This window comes from Alligator sinensis, unplaced genomic scaffold (genome assembly GCF_000455745.1).
Source record: "Alligator sinensis unplaced genomic scaffold, ASM45574v1 scaffold2086_1, whole genome shotgun sequence".
Classification (NCBI taxonomy): domain Eukaryota; kingdom Metazoa; phylum Chordata; order Crocodylia; family Alligatoridae; genus Alligator; species Alligator sinensis.
Genome location: NW_005844221.1, coordinates 1,266 through 11,787, shown reverse-complemented (window position 1 = coordinate 11,787; position 10,522 = coordinate 1,266). Strand labels below are relative to the sequence as shown.

Here is a 10,522-nt window from a genome sequence, read left to right as displayed (position 1 = left end):
ATTCTCCTTTTTCTAGGTGCTGAGGATCTCTATCCAGCTCTAATGGCTGCTGGGAGAGGAAGGGGCTTTAGGACATTGGTGGGAGGGAGCAGGTGATGGGCAGGAGAGTAGGGGAGGATAGGGCGGGGGAGGTGATGGGAGCAGGATGGGTTTTGGGTGCATAACAGAGGTGGGTGGGTGGTTAATCCGTACTCCTTATAACCATCTCCACCCATGTCCCCTGCCCCTTCCACAACTGCAGGTAACTCGAGTGGCTCTGAGGAAGCCATGTGTCCCAGGGGGCCCCCTGCCACCGTGCTGCTGATGTTCCTCATGCTGACCCTGATGTCTTCCAGGCCGATCGTGGACAGCAGGGAATCACAAAACGACACATTCCAGAGGCAGCACATCGGCGAGCTGTCACACCCGCCCTTCAGTAATACCTGCTGCAACACGAGGTTGAGGAGACAGAAGATGACCACTCCTGCAAGCAAGCCCTGCAACACCTTCATCCACATAGATTTATCAACAGTAAGAGCAATCTGCACACGGACCGGGACTCAGAGGCCCAACAACAGGTATTACAGCAATGATAGCTTCTGTGTCCCCGACTGCAAATTTATAAGAAAGGACCCACGACAAGGCGGTGTGTACTGTGCAACCACTGTCTCCTGGAGTATTTAATAACCTGTGAGCACCTGTGAGTGAGTCCAGGGAGCTGGACTGGTGCCTGTCCACTATGGCAAATACAAAGAGTGCTTCCCCTAGTAGCCAGGGGTGGGGCAGGCCTCGACCCTGCTGCATCCTTCAGCTTTCTAAATCTACTTTTCTGCAATATAAAGCCATTGCTTCTCATCTGACCTGCTGCAGCAAGGAAGAAAAAATGTTCTTTTTTATGGCAGCCTTGTAGTAGCCAGAACCAGAGGGGTTAGTATCATGATCAACAAATATATGCTCTTGGAGACATCCAGGCAATTGTTTAGCAGTTAAGATTAGCTAACGCAAAGCTTGCAAGTTTGCAACCCACACGTGGAATTTGTCAGTCACAATTTAACCAAAGTGTTGAATCTAACTGTTCGCACTGATCTTGAGACTGACTTGGTCCCAAAATAACCCCAGACTACAAGATTAGCTGATCTAACAGGTTTGTTAAAGGTCAGCCGTAACAAGATCTAACCACCTAACATAATTAGCACATTCCTAGGAATCCAAGGAATAAGAAACCAAGGGGTTGAGCTTGGGCAGGTAATGCTAATTTCAAACCTCAAAGTAATGTGGTGTAATTTGCTTATTGAGTGAAACCGAGTTCAAGCGGTAACCTTACATGATAATTTCTAACACCTTTTGACCCAATAGGGTAACAGCTCTAGGGCAAGACTGTGAGTGGCTCTAAAGCCAACAGATTAGCATAAGGTAAGGCATAAAGGAATGCGCGTGTCAAGTGACCAGTTAGAAGGACAGGACAGAAGGACCATCGCTGTACCAAGCCTGGACCCCAGACTCCCAGTGTTAGCGCGGGCCACATCGTGACCAAGGTACCTTCCCGGTGACCCCTTGGGCAGTGTTGACTGGGGACGCCTGACTTTGCTGGAACAACTTGTCATGCACCTGGCATAGAGGGACTGCCCATAAGTTGTCAACCCCATGTGGGAACTCTTTGTCATTCTGTCTATCTGTTGTTATCATTCACTATTAGCTCTTTATCACTGTACTATCTGTTTGTCGCAGTAACCTTTCTGTTAACTGTTGTATGCTAAGCTATAAGTAAATTTGCCTTGACTTCACTCCCAACTCGCCTTCTCAATCCTGAACCCAGCAGACTCACAGCTGATACACTCACAGCGCCTAGCTGTCCTGTGACACAGCCTTACTTGAAGGTTGCTGCCATGTGCCCCCTTAGTCACCTTTCCTCCAACTTGAGCTATTCACTAGTTGATGTCTGGAAAATGCCTTGCAATAGGAAATGTCTCGAATTTCTCCTTTTGACAGCCTCCCATTGCCCTGCTTTCTGTGTCAGGATGCTCCTGATACCCGGAAACTTTGACCCTGAGAAAGTGACTGATGACCCAAAGGAGGACAAGGATGAAGCGCAGCAAAATATAAACATTGGGCTTGAGAAAATCAGACTTGAGGAGCCTCAGAGAGCTGGTGGGCAGGATCCCAAGTGAAGCGAGGCTACAATCAAGCACTGTCCTTACAGATTGTTCAACAGGCGCCTTTGTCACCTGGGATCAAATTATAACCAGTCAAGCTAAAAAAGGACACTTAATCATTCATAATCATGGTGGGCCTCACCTCGACCATGAAGTGTCAATGTAAATTCAACATAAACCCTGCCAAACATCAGTCTGGACAAGATGGTTGCAACACAGTCTTGTAGCATCTAAGGACTTCAACAAGATCTTCTGAAAAACCAACGGAGGCCACAAAACTGGCAATTCAGAGGAAGCTTCTCCTGGTCCCTACCTGTTTTTATTGCTTTCGAGTTCAATCATGGGCAGGTTTAAATACTAAATCAGTGTTGGAAGGTACCGCGCTCCTGGAGAAGACAGAAGAACTCCAAGGTGATCGGAGGGACTGGGATAGTCTACATTAAAACAAATTTAGCCTCTTCTGGGGATACTTATATATGGAGCCTTATGCAGCCATGTGAAAGCTTACACGATACACAGCCCCTCATTGGTCAGCAGCCATCTATGAGGTAGGACGTGGTCACCTAGATGTCATAGTGGTGCTTACATCACAAAAGCGGTTGGCTCACCTCTGTCCTGGGTGCTGGACCTGGCGGCTTGAGTGGCTCTGGACACCTTAGCGATAGGAACTGCTCAGCGAGTGAGAGAAGGAAAGCTTGTTTAAGTCATTTTTGACCAATGGAAGACATCAACCTGACCCTAAATGGCAGAGGTAAGACCCCGTGGTGTTCTCCGTGCCTAATATCTAGTCCCACACCCATTCTAGAAAGCGCAAGGAATAGGCAGGTCAGTGAAAACCAGCTTTTTAAGAGGCAGATTTTCAGTTGTGCAAACCTGTGTTACTTGATGGCCTGGACTGTAGCTTGAGTGATTGCTACCAGGGCAGGGTCCACCCTGACATGCCCCCGATCTTCGGAGACTGTGTTAGCTGTTCTGGGAAAGGCCTCCTTCCACCCCCGAGGTGTTTCTGACCCTGTTCCCCTTGCAGCCAGGTGGGTGGTGTGAGGTGTCTCCATACACATTACCTACGTTTAAGAACTAGGGCAACCTATAGGCGTTCTGGTTCGTGTTCTGATTAAGACCCGTTGGAGCAGGCCTAATTAATCGGGTCTTCCCTGTGCTCTAATTAAAATGCTCCAGCATTGCCTCACCAGCATGTGTATTAACTCCCACACCCTCCACATTTTAAAATGGCTATAGGGGTGCTTTAACTAAAGCTCATTGAATAAGCTTTAGTTAATGTGTTCCCATGGCCATTTTAAAATGTGGGGAATGAATACATGTGAGGATGAGCTGTTTTAACTTGAGTGGCTGTTGAGGAGCCACTCTAATTTAAACAGCCCCTCCCCATCCCCTGAATGTGTATGGGCAGCTTAACTTTCAACAACTTTGGCCCTAAGCAATCTTTGTGTGTGATCCCAATTCTCCAACTAATTGTCAAGGAGAAAAGACTGCCCTTATTTTCCTGAAAACAAAGGTCATTCACTTCCTCTTTCAAGTGGCTGGGCCGTTTTTGAAGCAAATCTTCTAGCATAACAGAGCAGGAATAGGAGAAAGGGGAAGGCTCATCTTCCACTCCCTGACCAGGTCTACTCTAGCCCCTCTGGCTGGTGCAGCCGTGGGCATCGCACCCGGGACTGATGAGAACAGATAACGCCCTTCTGCTGATGGCCAACACCAGAGCATTATCCCCATCCCACTGACAAAGAAGGGCTTTTTGGCAGAACTAAGTGGCACTAAGGAAAGTGCCTCTTTGGCAGTACCAGCTGCCTCAGCCCGGGAGGGCGGCCTGGAGAGCTCTCCTGCGGGTGCTGTGCTAGGAACCCTTTCCTTTGTAGCCAGGCCACAGGCTTTGGCTCCAGCAGGGCAGCTAGCGGGTGGTGAAGAAAGAGACCAGTGGTATATCTCACATGGAAATCAGCAAAGTCCCTTCTCCATGTCAGGTTTTTCTACTGGTGATGCCTCTGCAGGGAGAGGGTCTGGCCAGGCATCAGCCGAGCAGCTGGCCACTCCTGTGAGCCTTGTGCTGGAGCGTCTCCAGCGGGAGGAGGTCGGGCCGGTGCTCTGCACCACGCGGCTGCTCTGTTTCCTTCCAAGGCTGTGCAGGGCCGGGGCAACTAAAACTGGTCCTTGCCCATCTCCTGTGTCTTTTCTATTCCTTCTCTCCCAATACAAGGTCACAATACAACATGCCTTGTTCTATTGTGATGTCACTATGACATCAGGGCACGCTCACATGGCATCATCTCCCCCTCCCCAGTCGATGCTAGATGTGGTATAAGCCAGGTTCAGAAAAGCCCTCACCCTGTAGATAATGCCGTGAGCCTCTTTAGCGTCTTCCTCCAAGTATCGCACAGCTTTGAGCTGACATGAAATATAGGTTCCCAGCAGCCTCGTGAGCCTGGAAAGCCTCAGTGTTGTGGCCCTGGAGGTGAAGTGACTTGCCCAGTGTCCCACAGCATGTCAGGAAAAGAACTGGCCATACAGCCAAGCGTGCTGAGTCTCTGTCTAGGCCCTGGGCAACACTCCTTCCCTACCTCATTTGCTGTCATCCACCACTCGGTTAGGGGAACCTAGTTCACAAGTATATCCACTCCTTTCTTCATTCAGCGACAGTCCCAATCACACAATGGTTTCTGGCAGCATTTTGCTTGGCAACCCCGTTAAGTTTGCTACTCAGGGTCACCCAGCAGCTTCTTATCACTCCCCAAGTGTCCCCCTGTCTGAAGGAAACGTGTGTCTTGTCACTGCCACCTCCCCAGTGCACCGAGGAGACAGTGCCTGGGATGCAACTGACTGCATTTGTGATCGTATTTCGGTGTCTCCCACCTTCCTGTTTCATATGCCCTCTCAGTGCCTGCCACTCCTCCCTTGCTAGTGCCAGCTGTCAACATCTGCATGCAAGGGCCAACCCAAGACACCCTGGGTTGTGTTCCTGTCCAGGGATCAAGTTCCCATCAGAGCTGCTGTGATCCTGGGTAGCTGCTGTTCAACACGATAGTCCTGGATGGTCTGGCACCGGTCCAAAGGAAAGCCTACCCTCTTGTTCTCTTTCTTGGTGTGTTCCCAGGAGACAAGAGTAACTGTTTACTCCAACCTGGAGAAAGTCTTGCAGGGGGACACAAAGGGCCTGGATAGGAGCCTTGTCAGAAGGATCATTCACCTGGCCTCCACAGACATGGGGCCCAGGTGAGTGAGCTCTGCCCAGTTGCTCCTCACAGAACCTTAGCCTATGCTTGGTTTGTTTGGTCCAGTGCAGCTTGAGCCTATGGTGTGTCTCCTGCATGGACCCTGGTTAGACGTTGCAGCCTTGCTCAAGACACATCTCCTCCAGATGTTTCTGGACAGGTCACTGTGGGGTTTCTCTGACAGCTTCAAAGCCCCTTTGTGCTGCTCACCCAGCACGGCTTGCTGGGGAGGCCACAGCAGGCAGCCCAGCACAGCCACACTCCTGAGTGTCAGGGATCAAGGTGGACAGGGATGTCTCTAACAGCACAATGTGTCCTCCCATCCCTTCTGCAGCACTGAGGTCTGAGCCCTTTCTTGTGCGGACGCTCAGCAAACTGTGTTTTGTGCTGAGGCTGGTGGAGACCAAGATGAAGCAGGCGCTGCGTGGAGATGAGTGCGAGTCCCTCCTGCAGGTGTCCCAGTGCTAACACCGAGCCTGGGCCCCACTGGAGTGTCCCCACTGGTCAGGGGGCCTCCGCTGCACCTCCTGGGCCTCATCCACCCACTAGTGGAGAACGATCCCCTCCTCGGGCTGGTTGGAAGCTCTGAGCAGCAAGCAGGATTGGGCCCTCTATGGCTCTTGCAGAGTATTTCCCAGGAGCCGTCACCAAGGCCCTGAAGCTCTTGGACCAGGGGCAAATGGAGTAGATTGAATCCTAGTTGTAGTCTCTGGTGCCTGCTCCACCTGTCCCAACTTCTCCATCTGCCCCCAGCAGCACGGGGGCTGCCGGGACATTGTCATGACCACCAGGCCTGCGTGTCCTGCTGCTACTTCCTCACTCCAGTGTTCCTGTGCAGATGTCTTGTCTTTGCTCCCCCTGTGCACTGGTGCAAGGCTTTGCTCACGCTCCCAACATGAAATTCCAGGTCAGGGATGAGATCCCGTTCCTCATCAATCGGGACTACCATTTCTATCTGCTCCCTTTTTTTAATCTCATGAGCAGCAGCTGGCTGAGCAGCGAGGACCCAGAGCTGTGGGCTGCTGTCTTTCTAAATCTGTAGCACGTCTGTCACGTGTCACTATGTTTGTCTGTCTGTGCAGTCCTGGCAGGGAAGACCCAGTCTCAGGGGCTGATATCATGTGCGTGAGAATCTGCTCTGCCCACAGGCACCGTGCAGTTGTGTGCGCTAATGTGTGCCAGTGAGCACTGGGATAGGGGCAGGTGCTTCCAGGTGTGTCTCTTTTGGTGCCCAGGAGAGTGGCAGGAAAGAGGAATTTGCTGTCTTTGCACACGAACCTGGGCACATCAGCACAGTGGGAAGGTGTGATCTATGTAACAGCCCCAGGGCCATTTTCCACAGCCCTTCTGGAAGTTGTAGGTGGGAACATGCAGACAGGGCTGGTCAAACAATGAACCAAGGGCGCTGCTGTACTGAGAGGGAGAAAAACTGCCTCTTGCTGATCCAGAGGAACCTCCCAGACAGTCTGTGTGAGGGACTCAGTCCTGCCTTCCCTCTCTGCAGCTGCAGCAGGCTGCGGTCAAGGTGCTGGGACCCACGATGGCCCTCCTTTTCCATCATGAGAGGCATCATGATACAGTTTTTCAGAGGCTCCCCTGTCTCCTGTGGCAGTATGAGGGAAGGGTTGACAAACTTCATGTCACCGTGATGTGATACCGCCTGGGAAAGCAGCACTGGCCCGTGCCTGCCTGCGCGGGTATGTGGGTGTGAGGAGAGCTCCATGGTTCTCCTCGCTGACCCTGCCTCTGACGGTCACCTTGTGTTGCAGAGTCTGAGCCAGGTCTTGGAGGTGGCCTATGATCTTCAGATCCCGCTCCCTGATGGGAACCTCGAGAACATCAGCCTCGCCGTGCACAACCAGGTAAGGGAAGGCCAGTCTTGTACCGCTCATCCTGAGGCCCAGCAGGTCCAACTCCAAAGAACCGGATAGACCCAGCTGATAGAAGTGCAAAGCCCCATTCTGGTGGTCATCTCTCAGCTTGCCCAAGAAGAAGAAAACAGGTGGTGGCCTCCTGGGCTCCCCTCGGTCCAATTCAACTGCTGGAGAGGTCAATGAAAATCCCCTTGTCCTAGCAAGTCAGACCCAGAATGATCAACCGCATGGCATGAATCCAGCCAAGAGCAGCCGTGCTGCTAAAGGGACTTGGAAATCAAGATCCCATCTGGTTATGGTGCGGACCTAGCCGTGCTGCTAAAGGGACTTGGAAATCAAGGTCCCTTTTGGTTATGGTGTGGACCTTTGAGCTCTTGACTCTTGCTGTGGTGGCAGCAGTCTCCTTGGGCTCAGGAAGACTCTGATTAAGTCATAGAAAGTGGGAATTTCAGATCCATTCCACACTTACGTCTCCATCCAGATGGGACTGCGGAGAATCCCTTCCCTGCTTCCCACAGGTGTGTGATCACGCACAGTTGCTGAGAACAGAGTACCATGCCAAGGTGTCATACTGTCTCAGTCTGCTCGGTAAGGAGAAGAGACTCCACTTGCCACGGGGGTTTCTGCTGGTCCTGGATGGAAGCAATTTTCACTGACTGGCTTTCTTGCCTGCACTGCGTGCCAGGCCAGCCCCTGGCTTCTTTACTATTCCTTCCATCCTGGACCACCAGACACACCAACTACAGCTGCTTCCTCAGCCTGACAAAGGGTTTTTCAGCCCAAAAGCTGGCAGCCCAGGTAACTAAGCTGAGCTCACCTGGAGCCTCAGAACTCCAGTGTGACAGGCCTGAGGCTTCTTTGTTGAAGACATGACAGGTCTGGGCTTTCCCCATTCAGGACTATCTGCATGCGTCTGTTAGCTGGAGTTTATAACATCTCCAACCCACCCTTCACCACGGGATCCTTAGTCCTGGCTTTTACAGGGCTGCCACAGTGCCAGCAGTCCCACCAGTCCTCCCTACCCTGGCAGGCTGCAGTTTTAGCGGTCATTCCCAGGACCTGAGGCTTCCTCCTTCCCCATAGCCCCAGCCCATACCTCCAAGTTCATCCTGGCACGGGAGCTCAGTAGGGACATGTTCTTCCCCTGCTAGCTGGTGATGCAGTGAGTGCCCCCTCCAGCTGAAAGTGGGGCATTTAAAAAATGAAAAGAGGAAATAGGTATGGCTGGAGTGAGGAGGATGGCATTGAGTCTGTCTGCACCTGGAGCTTGGGGAACCCCAGCATTGGGAGGTTAACCTTCAAGACCAACAGCTACTCCAGCAAAGCAGGATCCAAGCAGGTGCTGTGGGGTGTCACAACATCCCCAGCAATGCTGAACACCCTCTCACTTGGAACACTACTCGGTGGACAGGACAGCTGCTTGTGGGCAACCGTGGCCAGATCCAACCACATCTGGCTATGGCTGGCCCAGTAGGCCAAGGGGTCGCATAGCAGCACCTCCATGTCCTCGGTAAGATAGGCAGCCAGCAAGGCCTGAGCACTACTTGCCTGATGGTGGGGTCTGGTGGCTCTGGACCACACCATGGAAGCCATGCCCTTGGCCCACATTAGCAGTGCCCGTGGTGGATGAGGAGACTGGCAGGTGGATGGTGTGGGACGGTGGATCCCCCTCTTCCACGTCCTCCTACCTCCTCCGTTCTGCCTCCCTGACTCTCTTCACCAGCACCTCCATCCACTGGTTCAGGGTCTGGCTGCTGCATACGCTGCCCTTTACCTTTGGGTGACACATAGCAGCCAGCATGTGGACTGTAGTGGACCGCAAGGGATCAAGCCATTTCCTGATGCCCTCCTTCAGCCACCTCACCAGTGTCTGCAAATCTGGTGACAGTGGTTTGCCCCAGCCAGGAACATTGATTCCCTGGCAGCTCTCCCTTTGGCTCTGAAGTTCCCTCACTACAGGGATCACCTGGCTAAGGGGCATCGCCAGTGCTGACAGTCTTGATGGCCTCAAGGAAGGGCTTGAGGGCCACCAAAACTTGGGAGATGGTACCCCAATCAGCTCTGTTCAGGGGGCCGCTGATCCCAATCTCCCTGAGCAAGGCATATCTCATGAATGGCCCTCTGTTTCTCCACCAACCTCTCGAAAATCAGGTATATGGAGTTCCACCGAGTCTCCACATCCTACGTGATCTTGTGCTGTGGGATGTTCAGCTCTCTTTGTTTGTCCTGCAGCATCTTACCCACTTTGATGCTTCAGTGGAAGTAGCCTGCCACCTTCCTGCATTTTGAAATGTGCTTGAGCCATCGCCGGCAGCACTGTCCCCCTCGAAGACGCCCAAGGTAACATGGTGAAACTTGTGTACCACACAACGGGTGCTAACAAAGCATCACGGACTTCCTTGACCATATTGGCCCCATTGTTGGTGACCGTGAACCCACAAGTGAACTCCCCTTGCCCAGTGAGCCACCGCTGCACCAAGGGGTTCATGGCCCCCATGATCTCTGTTGTTGTGTGGGACTTATTCATCACCTCGGCTTGAAGAAGAAGCCACCAGCGGCCTGACTGGTCACGCCAGTGCCCTGTGAGGGAGAGGTAGGCATGATCTCCACCCCGGCTGCTCCAGATGTCTGAGGTGAAGCGTAAGGGCGCCTGTGGACCTGCCTTGTGCAGCTTCTCCCTCAAGTACTCCCTGCATGCCTCATGCACAGCAGGGACCACCTTCCTGCTGGACGTGGTGCATGCAGGCACTTGGTAGGATGGGGCTACGAGCACCATCCGCCGCCTGAACCCTGGCAGCTCAACTAGGGAGAATGGCTGGCCATCAACAGCAAGCATCTCCCCAATGCTCTGGGTGACCTCGCTCACCCTTGCAACGCACCTCACTTTCTGTCCACCTTTCTCCCACGGTTCCAGGGTGGCCTGCCTCTGCTTTGGGGGACGGGGGCTTTGGAGCAAGATGGGGAGCTCCCTTTGGGCATGGTCCCACTGGTGTCAGGCTGAGGAGGAGCAAGGGCAAGGGGGTGGTGCTTGTGGAGATGCATCAGCATCCCCGTGGTGCTCGTATGTTTTGTTCCCTTGCCCTGGCTGGTTTTGGCTTGGCAGTTCAGGCAGATAGCGTATGTGGGATCATGTGCCAGCTCAAAATGATCCCAGACCACCCTACCCGCTCCCTTCTGCGTTGTGGGTTCATGTGTGGATGCTACTGCACTTTCCTCCTCCTCAGCAGGCAGAGGCACAGCAAAAGGAGGAGCAGACTCAGCCGAGCCGCCTGCCCCCCTTTGGACTCTG

The 10,522-nt window shown here is 52.9% G+C and overlaps 1 pseudogene; it reads left to right on the top strand.

Annotated features, from left to right (window-relative positions):
- Positions 1–267: 267 nt before the first annotated feature.
- LOC112549062 lies at positions 268–7,221 on the top strand (annotated as a pseudogene).
- The last annotated feature ends 3,301 nt before the right edge of the window (positions 7,222–10,522 follow it).